Source organism: Alligator sinensis, unplaced genomic scaffold (assembly GCF_000455745.1).
Source record: "Alligator sinensis unplaced genomic scaffold, ASM45574v1 scaffold103_2, whole genome shotgun sequence".
NCBI classification, from domain to species: domain Eukaryota; kingdom Metazoa; phylum Chordata; order Crocodylia; family Alligatoridae; genus Alligator; species Alligator sinensis.
Window position 1 is genome coordinate 1,348,134 of NW_005842166.1, and position 19,486 is coordinate 1,367,619.

The following is a 19,486-nucleotide window of genomic DNA, read 5'->3' on the forward strand; positions in this document are numbered from 1 at the left end:
TGACGGGTGTCCTCCCACTTCCAGGATTTGCTAGGAAGCAAGAGAGACTTAGCAGCAGGGTTGTGCCAGTGGATCTGAAGAAGCTGACTGGGGTAACCTGAGCAGTCAGCACTGTCTGATTCATGGCTCTGAAATACCTTCTGGTACTTGGAGTCTTTCCACCACCTTCAAACTCATCTGAAAAATATTAAAATCAAAAACTATTCACAGCTAACTTTCTGTTTAAATGGAGTCCCAGCTCCAGCCATTGGCTTCTATAGCCAAAGGGCTGTGGGTCAGAAGGGGCTGCCCTAGCTTCCTATGAGCTGGAGTGTGAGAGGCTGGACTCATACTCTGGATTGAGCCTAAATGAAAGCTCACTTCTCCTTTCCACCTCTGCTCTGCCCTTGATGTAGTTGGGGGTGTGCAGTAAGTAACACACATCCTTGTTGTCTTGCAGGATCAGAATTCAGGCCGTTGCTGTAACCTCAGGGGCACAGTTCTGTGCTGTGCTCGCATTCACGGCCAGGAGGTTGATGGGGTAAGCTAAAGGACTCGGCAGAAACACTGTAGGGTGCTCTGAAGTGACAGCGCTCCCTCACTGACCATGACCCGGGGGCCCTTGGCAGGATCAGTGTCGGCACCTCCTAAGCAAGCTGTTCCCAGCTGCCTCTGTTTGGCTGCCCTACCTTCTGTGAGATGCTTGAGGCTTGTCAGTTCCAGGGCTCTGATTTAATAAGGTGCTGGTCCCTCAGTCTGTTGTTCAACACTGCCTGGCAGCCTCCTTTGCCTTGAACCCTCTTATCATCCCAGGCTCTCCTCTGCAGCTCTTAAGCTTGGCTCTCCTGCCTTCTTCCTGCATCCCAACATGGCCTGATGGTTCAGACAGCGGTGCTGCTTCCTGACCGGATACTGGGCTTCCTGATAGGATACTGCAGCTAACAGTAAGCTGTTGTGCAGGCTTGCTCTGGAAAGTCCAAAGGTTTTGGTCCTGACTTGCCCAGTGCCTGCTTGTCAACCTCCACCCCTTCTACCAGGGAGTTACTTCTGCCCTACCTCACTGGCTTACCTGGCTTGCTAGCTCCTCGTGCCATGTGCTGACTGCTGTCTGTTTGAGCTACTTTGGTCAGTTCCTTTTTTTCTTCTTAACTGATTGGCATTTGATTGATGCTGACTGTAAGTGCTTTGCTCAGCTCTGGCTCCTTGTTCAGCCTTTGCTTGCATTGATGAGCTGCTTACTGGCTGCACTGCTTGTTTTCTTTGTCCTGTACTGGACCCTTGCCCTGTCTCCCTCTCCCCAACCTTTGCTTTGTCCTCTTAGGGCTTGTTGCTGCTGTCATTGGTGTGATAGGAGTACTAGGGGCTACTTTTTGTCTCCCTCTTCAAACTTGCCTTGCATTCTTTCTTCCTCTCCCTTGCACAAGGCCTCGCTAATTAAAGGGATCAACTGAGTTTGCCATGATCCCTATTCCCATCCGTTGCTCCTTTCCCTCCTATCACCAGTGCAGAAGTTTCTTATCAGCTTGCCATTTCCTGTGCTGCTTTGTTCCCTTAACTTGTCTCGTTGAGTTACTAACCTCTCTTTCAGTTTGTTCTTCCACTTCCTCCAATAAATAATGAACCATTCATTGGAACAGGGGTGCTCCATCCTGATTTTTTTTTGTCCATGTCACCAGGGAGTGCGATGCCAACCTCTTGTGCCTGTGTCTCTCCTCGCGCGACTATTTATGCACCTGGATCAGCTTCAGCAAGCAAGATCCAGAAAGTCACATCCCCAAAAGTCCCAGTAATCAGATGATTAAGACACTCTTTTGGGATGTAGCCAATTCTGGGGTCCAGTCCATGCCCCAGAGTAGAAGTTTAAAAGCAGACTTCCCTGGTGAGTGCCTGAGCTGCTGGGTACAGTGCACTGACTATTGAGTATGGTGGTCTGGGCTTTCTCTGAGTGGCAAAGGGCTAGCTTGACTTGGGTGCCCAAGTCCAGAGGAAGATCCATGGCTGCAGATTGAGCAGAGCTGGCCTCTTCCCTCAGGTCCAGAGTTAGGCCCCTAAATACTTTTATGGCAGGTGTTGTCAACTGGGGGTACGCATACCCCTGGGGGTACTTTGCAAAGGTCCCAGGGGGATGCAGGGGCAGGAGGGGATGGAGCACCACAACCCCATGCTGCTGCCTCTGGAGTAGGGCTGTGGTGGGGTGAGAGCAGGGCTGCACAGATGCCGCGCTGCTGCCACTCTGCACCCCCCTAGCTCCATGTCTGGCCCTGGGGGTGCACTTATTAAAAAGGGTTGAAAACCCTGGTTTTATGGCATGAGGCTTAGACCCCACCCTTCTTCTTGATGTCTGGCTAGCTGAGTCGTCTTCCTGCTCTATTGACTGCTCTGTAAATCCTGTTCTTTGATAGTTAACTATTCCCAGGAGTCCACCGAGTGCCTAACTCAGGGCTGAGGATCACACTAGGTGGAAGAGCACCTAAAAAAACAAACAAACAAAAAAATCAGGTATTGAAACGGTTTAATGACTTTGCAGATTAACCGCTACTTGAAAGGGCAGGGCACCTTGAGGAAGCTGTTTGGAAGAAGCAGCCTAAGTGGTAGGCTTCAGTAACCCACCAACACACTTGGTTCTGTGTTGTTCTCTGTGGCTAAATTGTATGTGGAGAGCAATGGAGGAGTCTGTCTCTGTGCCAATGGGCATGGCCACTTAAGTGGTAAAAGATCTTGCTTTTAAAACTGGAATCTTAGCTTCATATCTTGACATCCCTGGTGTAAAAGCTCAGATAAGTTGATGAGCCAGATCTGGACTTCTGGCAGGTTGGATGACCCACCTGTGGATCTGGACTGTGGGGATTCTTGCTCTGACTGCCAGACACTGTTTGTGCAGCCAGCATGCAGAGTTTAATGCTGCCAGTTTGCATGCCAAATAATGATAAATGGGAAATTTGGGGGTACGGAAGGGTGAGGGAGGGCTGCCATACTGTTGTATTAACCCCTTGAGTGCTTTACTGTACTCGCACAGCCTAATAACCCACCTCCATGGGCCAGGTCTGGCCTATAGGCCTTATGTCTGACATCAGGTAAATATTTGGATATGAATATTAATTACACTTGCTTAATCTGGTAGTCAGCTGTAGGCTGCACTCTGCTCTCGGGAAAGCTGGCATTCATCTGACCCTGCCTTTGTTGGGCAGACAGAGCACAGGGCATTCTTCCAACAGGGCTGTTTACGTTGGTCATAGAGAGTACAGGGTGTTAGTTTGACATCCTCTCTGTTGGCACAGAGGCATAGTGCTGTGGGTTTACCAGCAGTCAGGCTGAGATATAGCAGTCTAGGATGCTCAAGAGCTACGCTCCCTTATAGTCTTTATCTGTGGCTCTGGAGCAGACACATTTCTGGTACATTTTGCATAATCTTGTTTGCAATCTAAATAATAGGTTTTGATATTTTTAAGTACAATGACATTTTGTCACAGTGACTTCAACCTGGAATTAGGGCTTATGTCTGCCCTCCCCTTGCCAGATTAGTCTGTCTGCCATAAGTGTTTCAGAAGAAGGAGCCATGTGATTTGGGGACAAAGACCCTGCCTAATCCTAAAAGGAGACTGGGGAAATGGCCAGTTGACCTTTAGTGGGGATTGGGCAGCAACCTGCCTACACTGGGCTCAACTGCCAAATGCCACATCTTCCTAGGCACTTAGGTCCCAATCTCCCATTGAAATTCAGACTAGTTGAACACCTAAACGGTTTGAAGCAGGGGTGTCAAAGATGCAGCCTGTGGAGTCCTTTTGTGGCCCCAATGGACTTGGTGATTAGTGTGGAGGGTGGGGACAAGCAAGGGCTATGCAGATCCAGTGCTTGCACACCCTATACCTTTATGATCCCTGCCACTCCCTTTAGACCCCTTGCTGCTGCTCTTGGACCTGTCAGCTGCTGGTGGACCTATGGGTCTGGCCTAGGAAGAGCCCCATGGTCTGGATCCAGCACTGGGTGAGTTTTTGACGCTCCTGGCTTGGCCCATTTACTGTTGCTTACTCACTTTCTCATCCTCTCTTCCCCTTCTGCACTCACAGAATTCAAACAAACAGGGGGCACAAATCCTGTTGAGCTGTTTCTGGACACTTTGCTCAAAGGTCTGGCACTCCGAAGCGGGCCCCAATTCCAGACTTGTGCTCAGGCATGCACAAAGCTGAGCCCCATGGATATAAGGAAAAACTTCTTCATGGTTTGTGTAACCAGACTCTGGAATAAACTCCAAGTGGGGGTGGTGCAGGCAGCTACCCTGGAGATCTTCAAAAGGAGACTGGACGCATACCTTGCTGGGGTTATCTGACCCCAGCAGTCTTCCCTGCTCAGAGCAGGGGGGCTGGACCTGATGATCTCACAAGGTCCCTTCCAGCCCTAAACTTCTGTGAAGCTATAAGGGTGGGATGTTGGGAACCTTGCTCTGAGGCTGCCTTGCAGGCGGGAAGAGCTCAGGTCAGCAGGGTTGGGAGAAGATGTGAACAGTTGCTGTAAACAAGTGCCTGGGACCAGTCTTAGCCACCTTCCTTGGTGAGTGCTGGATGGTTTCAGGAGTTCACACATGTGACAGTTATTCAGGAAATTGCTTGCAAGCAGGAGCCCATTGTTATTCTGTTCAGTCCTGCAGAGAGCCACCTCTCTGTGCATGTGACATTAACACAGCAAACAAGTATCCTTAATACTGACAATGTGCTGGGAGCTCTGAGCACAAAGAAAGGGGGAGCGGGGCTGGTACATCTCTGGCCCATTGTCATGAGCCCCATCTTTGGTTTTTTAGAAACAGGAAATACTGAGATTTGTTTCTCTTTACTTTCCTTCTTGTGTTGCAGTATATAGGACAGGGTTGGGCAAAATATGGCTGGGGCTCCTTCCATTCTGGGCAGAGTGCGGGAACCTGCGCAGCAGGGAGCAGGGGAGGCAGCAGGCTTCAGTGCGGGGCTTCCCCCACTGCGAGTGCTGGAGCTGCAGGCGCCCAGTGCAGAGCCCCAGTTGGAGCAGGCTCCACTCCCTCTACCCATGCAGCACTGGCCGCAGCTGAACACTGCCAGGCTCCTGTGCCGGGCATGAGCACCCTGACCTCCCCGCCTGCTGCTGCTGCCAGGCTGTGGGGACTGCACACCCTGGGGGGAGTGTGTGTGGGGGCCCTAGACCCCCCCACTGTCACACCCCACACACCCACGCCCTGCCCTCACAACCCCCACCAACATATACATACACCTCAACATACCCTATGCCCCCCTACACAGCCATACTCTTTCACAACCCCCCCCACACATAATATGAGTGACACTTTTAGTTTTGAGTTATTATGCAATCCTTTCTATATACAATACACAATCTCACAAGTCATGCCAACTATTTTTGTAATAAAATACACTAGACGTCAAACACCTAATCTTATTTTTGGGTTTTTTTCTGGTTTTAAGATGGCAACTCCTCCTCCCAAAAGGAGTATTTGGAGGGGGGGGAGGGGCAGCAAGGTGAGGGACTTTCAGTGGCAAAGGTCAGAGGTTATGGGGCAGGACTTCTGGTCCCAATGTGGCAACCAGGGGGCAGGCCAACTCCTAACAGCTCCCCAAAACTTGTTAACCTCTGCCTGAGATAATTGCTTGCACCTGATGTAGGGTCCTGTTTTCAGCTCTATGACAACTAGCTGTAGAAATAGAAGCTGAGGTTCTCGGGTGATCACCTGACTCTAGAGCTGTGTTGTTGTTTTTTTTTGTTTTTGTTTTTCCCCCCGAAAAAGTGCTAAGGGTAGAATTTTATATTTCACTTCCCATCTCCCTAGTTTGTGTTTCTGTTAGTTTGTAGGCGTAAGCATCCACACAACTACTGAGCATCTACAGTACCTGATATACTGGCTAGGTATGCACTTACCTGAGGAGGTAGGGGGCAAAAGCCTTTCTATGCTTTAACCCCAATAGCTGAATGGCTCGGGTACTCGCCTAGAAAGCAGGAGACCCAGATTCGCCCAAAGTGGGTTTCAACCTGTTTTTGTCTGACTTCAGCCCAGGGCTCTAACCACCAAGCTACAGCCAAGTCATTAGTTAAGCCTCTCTTCAGTACTTATAAGGTGCAGTGGCTCAGCTCTAAATTTAATATTCATTGGATAAAAAGGGTAGAGAGCATTTTCTGGACCAGTGATAGCAAGAGTCCAGATTAAAACCTAGGGCTGATGCTTCTCTAGCACAGCATCCATCTCACTGAGCCACACTCCTATCTTCCTCCTGGCTCCATGTTGTCTTGTCTTCCCTACCTGGGGAGGCAACTTCAAAATGGGGCTGCGAACAGTCCTAGTCCTAGTTTTTTGCTAGGTAGAGTTCTGTGATGTATGTATGCACATAGTTGTGTACTTGCCTGGTCAACGCTGAGCATGTTCAGTAGTGGTGTGGATACTGATGTGCATATACTGCGTGGGCAGTAGAATTCCAGACTGAAGTAAGTGCTAAAAATGTCACTTGTGCAGCTGGGGAACTGCCATTTGGGCAGGTAAAGGGAAATTGAATTCTGCCCCAAATGTATAGGACTCCCAGCAGTCTCTGTGAGCTGGCATGAGCCGCTCCCCAGGGGAGCAAAAGAACCCACCTTAGATTTGTTGCTCCTTTCTAATTTTTTTTTTTTTTTTTCTTTTCTGTGCACTGACTTTGTGGTTGAGTTGGAGATGCTTTGGATGAGAGTCTGGGCCTGTCTAAGGCTGTACTCTCTTGCTCCTTTTTTGGGGCAGGTTAAACCAATGTTTACCCCGACATGGGGGAATGTTCAGTTGAACAGTTCCCCGGAGGTCCATTGGCCAGGCTGCAACAGCAGTAGCAGCGATCTAGCTATCGGACATGCTCTGTAGGGCTGTGTAAAACAGCACTGTTTCATTTAGACTTTCATTTCACCGTTTTGAAGGGACAGTGTTTCATCTAGTTGTTTTGTTTCAAAGCACTGTTCCGTTTCATTTTGTCGAAACTGTTTTGCTGTTTCAACATTTCGCCCATAGGCTATAATGGGGAATCATGAAAATGCTTAACACTTGATCATTTCTTGCCTGATCCAGATGAAAATTGCAGGGGTGATAGCCCCTTCTGAGGGCATGAAGCCTGCCAAATTTCAAGGAGATAAGTGTAGAGATTTCTGGGAAACTGCACCTCAAACTGCTCAGATCAAAACTGGTGACACTTGCTGGCAACAGCAGCTTCGTGACCCAGCGCCAGGGAAGATTGCTGCTGCTGCTGGTTCTAGGCGGCAGCGGCAGCCTCCTCTCATCCAGCACACAGATCTGGGGGCCCGCACCCCTAGGAGGGCTATGGGGCTATGTTGGACTCCTCCCGGGGGTGTGCGCCTCTGGATCTGCTTGCTGGATGAGAGGAGGCTGCTGCTGCCTGGGACCGCTCTGAAGCCAAATAAGCCCGGCTTTGAAACTCGAAACATTTCAAGTGCCCTTGTTTCATTTTTAAGTTGTTCTGAAGCCTTTTGTTTCATTTTGATTTTGCTGTTTTGAGCTCGAAATGCGTCAAAACGGCTTCGAAACAAAACACCCAGCGAAACTTCGCACAGCCCTAATGCTCAGTATGTGTTTTCCATTTGCAGGAGATTTTCATATTAGCATTTTAAATCCTATCTGAAGCTTTTGGGGACTCAAAAAAAAAAAAAAAGAGGTGCTTCTTGCTGAAGTCCCTTGAGGAATCCCTTAATCTATTATGCACAGCAATGGAGGAGAAAGTGAACATTCCCACCTCTTTGCCCAATATCTTAGTGATTTAGCAGAGATCCTGGTTCAAAGTGCACCAACATATCGGATTGGCACCGATTAAAAGGAAAATTAACACTACTGGCAATCAGCAATTTTTGGCCAGTGTAGCTGATTTAATGTCACTGGTAAATGCCACGTGCATGCGCGCAGCTGCAGCAAGCATGTGGCCAGGAATACAGCCTGGCAGCTTGGAGAGCAGCATCTGGCTGGTAAGTCCGTGGGGCAGAAGGGGGATTAGCGGGGAGGGACAACTGATTGAGGCCCCCATGGTGAGGGAGGGAGTGGGGCAGGGGCAGGTGCTGCCCAGCCAGGGCAATGAATGTGAACTTGCCAGGAGGAGAGTGGAGCTGCGGGCAGCTCACCAGGGATGTGGGGGAGGGGGGCGCGCCTTCCTGCTGTTGCGCACACCCCGGGAGGAGGTGTGGGGGGCATGAGCCCCCTGGATTTGTGCATGGGGTGAGGACCAGCTGTCTGCTTGGGATCGGGGGCAGTGTCAGCCTCTTCCTGGCAGGGTGGCTGGCTTGGGGCTGTACTTGGGGTGAGTGGGATTGAGGCAGGCAGCAGCAGTGCTGGGAAGGGTGGCTATAGGGCATTTCAGGGTGGCTGTAGCCCACCCTGTAGCCATCCCTCCCAGCGCTGCCACTGCCTGCCCTGACACGAGCACATCTCTGGCCCACTTTTTTTTCCCCCCTGCACCCCCCCGCCACACCAGGAAGAGGCTGGTGCAGCCCCCAGCCCTGAACCTGCAGTGGGCAGCTTGCCCTCACCCTGCACACACGTCCAGGGGGGAACGTGTCCCCCATGCCTCCCCTGGGGGTGCGTAAAGTGGCAGGGAGTCCCCCCACTTCCATGTGCCCCCCCGATTGAGCTGCCCGCAGCTCTGCCCCGCTTCCAGTGGGGTTGCGTTCACAGCCCTGGCTGAGCAGCCCCTGCCTCTGCCCCACTCCCCACTCACTCCGGGGGGGGGGGGGCCTTGATCTGCCCCATGCTCCTTCCCTCCTACAGACTTACCTGCAGAGAGCTGCTCTTCAAGCTGCCAGGCTGCATATTAGCAGTCGGATTGGTGTTGGCCAATATGGCTGGTTAATAATTGGCCAATGGTATAGGCCAAAAAAATCTTTATCAGTGCACCCCTCATCCTGGTTTTCTCTCTCTCTCTTTTTTTTTTTTTTTTTGTTAATTGCCTTCCCTGCAAATTCTCTGACCCCAAAATCAGTGATTAAAATGAGACGGACAGACAGTGTGTATGTGTAGGTATCAATTGAACACAATGTTTTATTGATTTATATTTACAGTTTTAAAGCAATTTAGAAGCCTGCCAGTGCCTCAGTCACTATAATAAAATATATTCTAAATACCTATATGTTTTGGTATTTGATTTTGGGTTATCATGGAAAATCAGAGCTCTCCCTGTGCCCTTCGATTGCCAGGACGCAGGTCCAGGCCTCTTACTCCCAAGCCACAATCCCCTTCCTCCCTGGCCCTGCCGGAGGGGGGCCCCTAGCTGCTGGGGCTACAAGACCAGGGACCCGGGCCTGCAGCACCCCAGCATTGGCTGCTACCTGTGGGAAGCAGCAGGTGCTGCAGCCCGAGTGGGGAGCAGAGTGGGCAGCACAGCTGGCGAAGAGCCAGTGGGGAAGGGAAGGTGCGGTGGGTTGTGTGCATGCTGCCCAGTGTAACTTGGGGCTGCCTGCCCTGCTGCCCTCTCCCCGGGGCCTTTGCAGCCCGGTGGGCAAGACCCAGCATGGCAGGGCAAAGCGGGGCCGAGTGGGGAAGCTCGGTGCTGCTGCTGGGAGGTCCGTGCTGCTCTGGCAAGGCACCCCTCCCCATCTGCCCCCACTGCTTCCCTACCTGGTGCCTGGAGCGAGCGGGAGGGATGCTGGGGAAGCTGAGCAGGTCCCTCAGCAGCCGCAGCAGCCCCACCTGGAAGCTGCATGCTGGCTAGACCAGGCCTTTCTGTTCATGAAGTTGGGAGCGAGGCACATGAGCTGGGTGAGGTATAATTAGCTGGGTGCCTGCAGAGTGGATGAAATTGCCTGGTGGGCCAGATTCAGCCCGTGGGCTGTATTTTGCTTGCACCTGAGCTACGCTGTTTCAGTGGTGACAGATGACAGAATAAGTAACAATGGTCTCAAGTTTAGGTTAGATACTTGGAAAAACCTCACTAGGAGGTTGGTGAAGCACGGCAACAAATTACCCAGCAAGGTTGTGGAATCTCCATCCTTGGAGGTTTTTAAGGTCTTGACAAGGCCCTTGCTGGAATGATCTAGTTGGGACTAGTCCTGCTTGGAGCAAGGGGTTGGACTGGACGACCTCCTGAGGTCCCTTCCAACCCTCATTCTCTATGATTCTATTATTCTAACTGTGCTGGAGGGGTCTCGATTCCAGTTATGGCAACCAGGGACTTGTGATGTCTTTCTGAATTCTACGTATGGGTGCACACACTGGAAAGTGAGGCAGTGCATAACGTTGCCGCAACTCGGTCCCTCGTTAAATCTAGATACCTGCCCATGCAGTTCATGTGACTTTTGTAATGGAACATCCAATGAATGAACATCAGGTGCTGAGGACAAGGACAGGGAAAGTCATGTAATGTCTGGAGTGCTAAATGGCTCTGGCATCTTGGGGCCTTCTGGGAACTGGATGATGTTACTCGTGCCTCAGCAGCCTCTTTTGCACTCTCTTCCAAATTGGGTTATGCTCTGCAGTGCATGGTGGGCCTCAGCACTCATGCAGGGAGAGCTCTCTCTGACCTATGCCAATGGGAATCAAGGGAGTTTGGTGTTTCTGGAAAGAAGTATGCAGGTGCTTAGCTGTGGATTTCAGCGCCTGACTCTGAGCACCTGGGTTTTCATGTTTTTAGACTGTAACTTTGTGGTAGGGTACTCCAGTGTAGGCACTACCTAATAGAGATATGAGCTATTTCATTATGTGCAGCAGGGGTCTACCTAAGTCATGGCGGGATTTACCAATTTTTGCAGGTTGATTGTGGTGTAAATAGTTCTAATTCCATGGTTACTTTGCAGCGGCCCTGCCCCTCGGCACTGATTTGAAGAGGGATGAAGGGGTGGCCATCATCTCGATTGCTGACTGCCCTTTGTGCAGCCCCACTCCTTGGTGGTGATTGGCACGGAGGTCCCAGTGTGGGGAGGAGGGACAAAGGGGCAGTTGCCATCATGTCAGCTGCCTTTTGTGCCACCCTGCCAGCTGGTGCCTTCCTCCTGGCAGCAAGGATCAAGTCAGCATTTTATTTTTATTACATGGTTTTGTTGGGGTTTTTTTCTTGCAGACAATCCTGGATTTTGCAGTTTCCGCAAAAACCACAAATTGTGTAGGTTCCCAATTATGCGTGTTCCTCTTCAGTGTCCCAGATCAGCTTAGCAGCTAGAAAATGATCTCACTTTTTTCAACCAGGTTTGTCCCTTTTCCATTTGGCAAGCATGGCTGCTTTCACAGTGGGTGGGGGGTGGTATAGAGATGCTGCAATTTATATGGCTCATTCTCAGCTACCAAGCTTCACGAACTTGCAGACTGAGGCAAACAGGGACCATTGTGATCATCTCATCTGACTCTACCATAGTCTAATGGTTTGTATTCTATCTGCTGGCTAGTTTAGTCTCCCTCAGTATCTTCAGTGATATCTGCACAGTTTTGGAAATGGGATTTGTTACACTGGGCTGCTTCTGCTGGCCTCCTCTTCAGCAGCAAGTCTGTAAGTCTTTTCATAAATGGCAATTATTCCAAAAACTGTGTTTTGAAGTGGATGTTTATTTGCTTGGCCATCCCTGCCAAACAGAGTATCCATTTATTTATCTATAATTAATTTATCTGTCTACTTACCTACCAACCTACAACTGGTGCAAATCACTTTGCTTTCTGAGCACTGTAATTACATGAGATGATAACAGCACAAACTGGAATCAATTGTGTGCCTCCTAACAGCACTGATGTCTGTAAAAACAAACAAAAAACCCCTCAAATTAAAAAAAAAAATAAAAAAATCCCTGTTCAATCTGGCAGCTGATTCCTCTGCCACTTTCCTCGACAACCACTATCTCTTCCCAGGATGTCTTCTCCAGGCATGGCAGCTCTAATGATTTATCCAGCCTATCTTTAAGCGCTGAGGCTTTAAGCATATAAATTCTTCAGTGCATTAAAATTAAATAAATCCAAAGGGATAATAGAGACTGGGCCAGTAGCGACAACCAAATATCTGTAAACCCTTAAGGAAAAAATAGATACTTCCACTGTGCACCTTTTATTGCTCAATGTTTGTGTATGCATTGTCACACGCAGAGGCAGGTATAGATGTATTTCCCTCTCCCTCCTGGGGCACGTAGGCACTCATGTGAAAGCTTTTCTGAACCTCACATCATCCAAACCTTTCACTGGGCCCTCTGCCTCTTGTAGAACGCAGAATGCAATTGCCCCTGTGGCTAGCGCAGCATGGGTTTTGGCATTGTCCAGGATCTAGAGCTTTCTTAGTTGTGTTAAGGTAAAAACTGTTACAAATGGCCAACAAAGCAATAAAAGAAGCCCTAAGGGTTGCTTCTTACGTTCTGCTGTTTAATGTTTTGTTTTTTGTGTTGTTTTTTTTTTTTTAAATCGGGTCTTGCTTACCTAAGGCAAAGTTTGGATGTGTTTCAGTAAGAATTAATTCTGCCACTGAGAACATGAAGCCTTGACTTCTTTTCTGGCCATGTGTACTGAAAAACAGCCTGCAGCGATTTGGTTTCATGCTGCTATTTTTTTGCAGGACCCCTGCTTCATTCTTTGCTCCGGTCTGGCAGTAGGGGCTGAGTGCAGTGGAAGGGCTGTCCAGTCTGCTAGCTTCATGAGGAGAACAGACTTCCCCTCTGTGTTTTTCATATTTTCTGCAAAGCAGCTCTAGCAGTGACTGAGTTGTCAGCGTAGCTCTGCTATTCACTCTGCCCTCGGCCTGTAAAGTCAGGTTGCCTTAGTTACCATGACTCATGATCACTAAATATGTATTGCTAGGCTAAGGCAACACAAAGGGAACATGATAAATTTCCCCGTTGGCAGCAGGAGCTGAGATTTATACTCCCAGCACTGCTGTGCACACTGAGAATGACAGGGAGGAAAGGGGATGCCCTGAGGTTCAGGATGTGGTTAATTCCTGCCCCAAGCTCACAAGGCCAGATCCTGTATTCACTATTGCTGTTTATCTTTTGGCTTGTTGCAGCAGGTGGAGACCAAGATCAGGGACCAGGCCTCATCCATATAAGAAAGATGGAAATGGCAACTCTGCCACAAAGACCTGGCAGTGTAATGAGAGAGACCAAGATAAGACCCAGTGGGAGCTGGGGAGAAAGACAATGGTGTCATTGTTACTCATAGTTCAACAAGCTGCCATCATCCTCAGTTTAGACCAGGTAGGCATCATCCTCCGTATAGACCAGTTAGGCATGGAGTAGTCATTCCAGCATACACCCAGTCTTCCAGCTGCATTGCTAAGTGCTATTCCCCCTGGACAGTCTACTGTCCTGCCTCTCACCAGACCTTCCCACATGCTCTTCTCCATCCTCTGTCCTTCCAATCGCTCCCTTGTCGGGGAGCCCCACTTACTTGCTCCTCCCGTCTCTACCCACCATTGTGATCACTGTCTAGTTCTGGGATCTTTGTTCTTAGTGGCTGTTCTTTGGAAGGAGTTCCTGAATCTGTGCCCAGGATAGCCTGAATATAAAAGCTTCCTGAGAGTGAGACCTCGCAGACTGCAGCAGCTCCCTAAGGACTTGGATCCCCCTGTTCTTCCCTAATCGCATATTCTAGGCAACGATCCCTTAAGCCCTCCAAGGAAAGACTAGGCACGTTGACAGATCTGTCCATCTCATAGCTCTGTCTGATCTGAGCTGATCCATTGCATGTTGTAAGTGAGCTTTCAGCAGTGTCTAATGGACTAAGACACCAAGGGCAGATTTCTCTCTCGCTCTCTGTCTGAATGACAGTTTTCTAGTTATGTAGACGGCGTTTTTGGCAATTACAAGCAGGTTGTAATTCTGTTCCCCCGGCACTGTGGATGTGTGTAAGCATACATGTGTCGAATGAGCATGTGTAGTTAGCTACAAACTCTCTGCAAAGGTGTACCCGTTCTGGATAGATATGTACCCGTAAGTCTGTCTCAGTGCAGTCGGCCAGAGACCCATGACTTGCTGGTGTTAGACGGAGGAGAGCTTCCCATATTTTAGCTCCGGTAGATGCACAGCTAGGTGTAACAGAGTGGTCTGCCCCCTTTAAGAAGGGGCAGCCAGTTGTGTTCAGTAACTGCAGCTGTAGGGAAGCTGCTAATAAGGAGTGACTAACTGGGGGCATAAAAACCCCAGTGTGGGAGCAGAGGGAGACTGACGGAACAGTTTAGGGAGAAGGAGCTAGCTGTCAGTAAAAAAAGACTGCTACATCGACGGGTAAAACTGCTGCACTGGGACCAGAGCCAAAGGGATTCCTCTCCAAATGTCTGTAATAGGGCATCAGGGTTTGATGTTATTTGCTTCCTTATTTGCTTACTGGTTTGCAGTCGAAAGGCTGTGTGCAAGTTGGAAGGAGTGGATGAAGAGGAGCCAACTCTCCTGCCAGAACTAGCAGGCTAAGCAACCTGCTTACACCAGGGCACTTGCCTAGGAAGCAGGAGACCTGGGTCCCATAGGGCCCCTCAGCTAGAACCTGTACCAGTACAGTACAGTGCTCTAACTACCAGACTACAGGTCGGGCATTATCCAGGCCTCTCCAGTGCTTTTTTTGAAGGTGGCCCCCTGGCAGCCATAAGAGGGGATATGTGGGATCAGGAGGAAGATTGGTGTGAAGCTCAGTGAGATGGCTGCTGCTTTCCAGGGGAGGGGTGCCTGGGTTCTAGCCTAGCCCCTAGCCTTCAGTGGGGTAGGCTGATCCTTACTATGCTGATCTCCAGCATAGAGTAGTAAATGCAGGGGGCTGACTCTGCTTCGACAGGAATGATGGAGAGGGTCTTGTATAGCGCCTTGACTTGTGATTTGAACACTATGCTGGAAAGATGGGGAACCAATGGTTCAAACTCTTTGTTGAGGGGAGGCCTTGACTTGAGTGAGTGCCTGAACTGCTCAACTACTGGGACTAATATATGCAGTTGTGTGAGATGGGCAGGGTAAATGGGGCAATGGCCCCGAGTACCAACTTCGGGGAGGGAGGCAGTGGGGCAGGGGCAGGCAATAGAAAGCAGCTGCTGTCCTTGTGCCCCGGGCACCTGGCTGAGTCCCTACACTGCTCAATAAATGGGTGGCTCCTTTTCCCTCCTGTGTTTTGGACCTATGTCCAGACATATGTGTATGTGTGCTCCCACTCAGTACATAGCCTACTGAGCATGGCTACATGTCAAGCTTACATGTCCACAATACAGAGAGAAGGCCAAAAATGGGCAGGTATGTCACTAGAAAACTGCCATTTAAGTGTGCAAATAGAAATAGAATTTCACCCCCAGATTCTGTAAGCACTTCTCAGATCTCAGCCATGGATCCCAAATGCTGTGTTTTCCTGGATACAACAAATAAGACTTCTACCTTAGTTTTTTGAAAGGTAGAATCAAGGTGGGGATCTTCTTTTGCTTCTGCAGCAGGGGCCTCTGCTGGGGAAAAAGTATCTATAGCCATCAGTTAAGAAACCCCACCTGAAGCACTGCAGCTTTACATTTGCTTTCCCCTGGTGGGAGCAGAAACTGCCATTACTGTATTTCCTTTCTTATAATGTGCACCCCAACTTCCAACAGGTAATTTTTTGGGGGGTGGGGGCAGGGGTGTTGCATGTTGTATATAAGACAATGGGTAACACTTATATCAAGGAGTTCAATGTTGCACCTCTGCCACTTGGTGCATGAAGGCAGCCAGACCACAGATGTTCTTCGGATTGTGATGGTTGGAGTTTCTGTCAAGGTTTGGGGTCCTGCTGTGCTAGATGCTGTATAAACACAAAGCAAGCTGTTCTTTACTCTGCAGTTGTCTTTGTTTCCACTTCCTCCATTTGTCCTCTCACACGGCCCGCTGTCGTTTCCATAATTCCTGCTCTCTGGCCCCAGGCAACTTGAAGCCCCCATGCTACTGCCCTCTTAGTCAGCAGTGCAAACTCATCTTCAGTCTTACTGCTGTGTCTACTCTGTGCACTGAAGTTCCCTGATTGCTTTTCATACCTCTCCCTCCATGAGAATAGAGCCCCATCCGCTCCCTGACCACTGCCCCCCACTTTTCTTCTGTCCATCACAGTTAAACAACTGCATCATGCCTGTAAGGATATTGTTGTGTTTACTGACATGCAAAGGCCAGAGTCGACAGGATGATGTAATGGTGGCGTGTAATGTAACACGAAAGAAAAATATAATATCGGGAGTGCCTATGTTAATATGATCCTGTGAAGTTAGTGTGGATTGGCCTATGCTAATGTGATGTTGGTATGGGTGGGGGCAGATTAGTAGCCTCATTGTGCATTCTCAGATGCTTTAATGTAAACTAGGTATTTTCAGGGTCCTGAACTGGCCATGGTAGAACTTGGTGCAGTGCACTTGCTGAATTTCTTTTGTCTAGTGATCGGACAGATTTATGTGACCTATACAACTTAAATATGTAAGCAAGCCTGCCCCCTGCTAGCACATTGTGGATGTTTGGGACAGCTGCTTTGTATTGCACTGGAACAGTATTCAAGCAGGAACCCCATAAAGCAGACTCTTGGGGGGGGGGGGAGAATGGGGCAATTTTAGGGGGGCACTTCCTGTAACTAGTCCCACAGGTACCCTTCATCAGGAGTTCAGGTCAAGGATATCAGTTGTGTGTCCACCCACAGCTCTGGATTCTCCCAGAACATCCTTTTCATAGAAGCTGAATTCTCGCCAGTTGTGTAAGGTTTCTCTTTGGAGGCTTCAAAATAGGAGTGAGAATTTGTTGCCCTTTAGCAGTGGGAAAAGACCCTGGACCCCGCTCTCTAGTACTGAGAGCTTAGGACTTAAACGTATTTTACCCACTAGATGTCTAATTGCTAGCAAGGTTATAGAATCATAGGAAGCTAGGGTTGAAGGGACCTCAGAAGGTCACATCTAGTCTACCCCCCTGCTCAAAGCAGGACCAGCCCCAACTAGATCATCCCAGCCAAAGCTTTGTCTAGCTGAGTCTTGAAAAACTTCAAGGATGGAGCTTCCATCACCTCTCTGCGTAACCTGTTCCAGTGTTTTACTACCCTCCTAGTGAGAGAATTCTTCCTAATATCTAACCTAAACTTCCCTTGCTGCAACTTTGAGACCATTGCTTCTTGTTCTGTTGTTTGCCACCACTGAGAACAGCCAACTCCATCCTCTTTTGAACCCCCCTTCAGGTAGGTTAAAGCTGCTATTAAATCCCCTCAGTCTCCTTCTCTAGACTAAATAAACCCAGTTCCCTCAGTTTTACTGCAGAAGTCATGTTCCCCAGCCCTCTAACCATTTTTGTCACCCTCTGCTGGATTATCTCGAATTTGTCCACATTCTTTCTGTAGTGGGGGCCCCAAAACTGAATACAGTACTCCAGATGTGGCCTCACCAGTGCTGAATAGAAGGGAATAATCACTTCCCTTGACTACTGGCAACATGCTTACCAGTGCAGCCCAGTATGCTGTTTGCATTCTTGGCAACAAGGGCATGCTGCTGGCGCATATTCAGTTTATTGTCCACTGTAACTGTCAGGTCCTCTTCTGCAGAGCTGCTTCCCAGCCAATCGGCCCCAGCCTGTACTGGTACATGGGATTGTTCTGTCCTAAGTGCAGGACTTTGCACTTGTCCTTGTTGAACCTCATGAAATTCCTTTTGGCCTAATTCTCCAATTTGTCTAGGTCACTCTGAATCCTAGCCCTACTCTTCAGCAGATCTACTACTCCCCTCAGCTTGGTGTCATCTGAAAACTTGCTGAGGGCGCACTCTGCCATCTTCCAGGTCATTGATGAAGACATTGAACAAAACTGGCCCCAAGACTGGCCCCTGGGGCACTCCACTTGACACTGGCTGCCAACTAGACATGGAACCATTGATTACTACTCTCTGAGCCTGATGCTCCAGCCAGTTTTCTATCCATTTTGCAGTCCATTCATCCAGATCATACTTCCTTAGCTTGCCTGGGAGAATGCCTTCTATGAGGTGACTGGCTCTGAGGATGCAGGGAGACCAGTGGTTGTGGTTTACCTTGATTTTTAGCAAGGTTGTTTTTTTGTTTTTGTTTTTTTTTTATATGGTCTCTCATGGCAATCAGGTTGGTTAGGCATGAGTTGCCCATGATGAATCCATGGTGACTGTTTCTAATCGCCTTCTCCTCCAAGTGCTTAGAAATGGTTTTCTTGAAGATCTGCTCCATGATTTTTCAGCCAGCTCCCTCAGCACCCTCAGGTGCATCCCATCCAGCACAATAGACTTGTACATATCCAGCTTTTCTAAGTAGTCCCTAACCTGTTCTTTTACCACTGAGGGCTGCTCACCTCCTCCCCAAACTGTGCTGACCGGTGCAGTCATCTGGGAGCTGACCTTGCTTGTGAAGACCGAAGCAAAAAATGCATTGAGCACTTCAGCCTTTTCTACCTCTTCTGTCACTAGGTTGCCTTCCCCATTCAGTAAAGGACTCACACTTTCCCTGATCCTCCTCTTGTTACTGGTATATTTGTAGAAACCCTTCTTGTTACCCTTCACTTCCCTTACTAACTGCAACTCCAATTGCACTTTGCCCTTCCTGACTTCATCCCTGCATGCATGGGCAATGCTCTTATATGCTTCCCTAGTTATTTGTCCAAGTTTCCACTTCTTATGAGATTTCTTTTTGTAATTTAGTTTACTGAAGAGTTCCCTGCTAAGCCAAGTGGGTCTTCTGCCATATTTGCTAGTCTTCCTGTACATCAGGATGGTTTGTTCCTGCACTGTCAGGAACGTTTATTTAAAGTACAGCCAGCTCTCTTGGACTTTTCTCCCGCTTAGACTGGCTTCCCAGGGGGTCCTGCCCATGAGCTCCCTGAGCGAGGTCCTGATGTGAATGACCAGAAACAGGGAAGTATTGTCTTCTGTGTAGATACATAATTCTTCTGTAGTTTCAACTGACAGTTTTGCAGCTTGTGCTTTCCCAGAGGAGAGTTCTACTTCACCCTGCAGAACCACACAGCCCACTTTCAGTGGGAAGTACTTGGACACCTCTAGAGAGAGATTCTTGGTTATACAGGTGACATTTGGCTTTCCATTCATTGTAATTGGGCTTCTAGCCTTTGCTAAGATGTGTTCAGCTGTAAGGCTCTTTTTTTTCTTTTTTTTTTTTTTGTCCTGTAACTTGCTGTTCATAAATAAGGAGGGATTAGTTGAAAGTGAAGGTGGAAGGTAACTTTAGATGACAGTGACCACAAAATGATAGAGTTCAAGATCCCAAGTAAAGAAAGGGAGGACATCATCAGCAGAATAAGGACACTGGACCTGAGAAAAGCAGATTTGAACAGACTTGGGGGACTGGTTGGTGGCTTCCTCTAGGAAGCAAGTCTGATGGTAAAAGAAGACCAGGAGAGCTGGCTGTATTTTAAGGAGGATGCATTATGGGGATAACTTGTTTCTATGCCCTTGTGACAGAACAATGGAAAGTTCCAAAGGAGACGGGTCTGGCTAGATTAATCTCTTCAGTCTTCATGAGTAAAGCCAGCTACCAGATAATGACACTCAGTTGACAGCCAGGATAGATTCATAGATGTTAGGGTTGGAAGGGACCTCAATAGATCATCAAGTCTGAC

At 48.9% G+C, this 19,486-nt stretch overlaps 1 protein-coding gene across 2 annotated transcripts in view; it reads left to right on the forward strand.

Annotated features, from left to right (window-relative positions):
* Nucleotides 1–436: 436 nt before the first annotated feature.
* CTXN1 (cortexin 1) overlaps nt 437–19,486 on the forward strand; it is a 107,283-nt gene continuing 88,233 nt past the window's right edge. Inside the window, exon 1 of one of the 2 annotated variants that reach the window (XM_006025775.3) lies at nt 437–520. The gene's annotated coding sequence lies outside the window, so the exon portion shown is untranslated. The remainder of the gene's footprint in view (nt 521–19,486) is intronic. The other variant, XM_025206605.1, reaches the window with a different exon arrangement.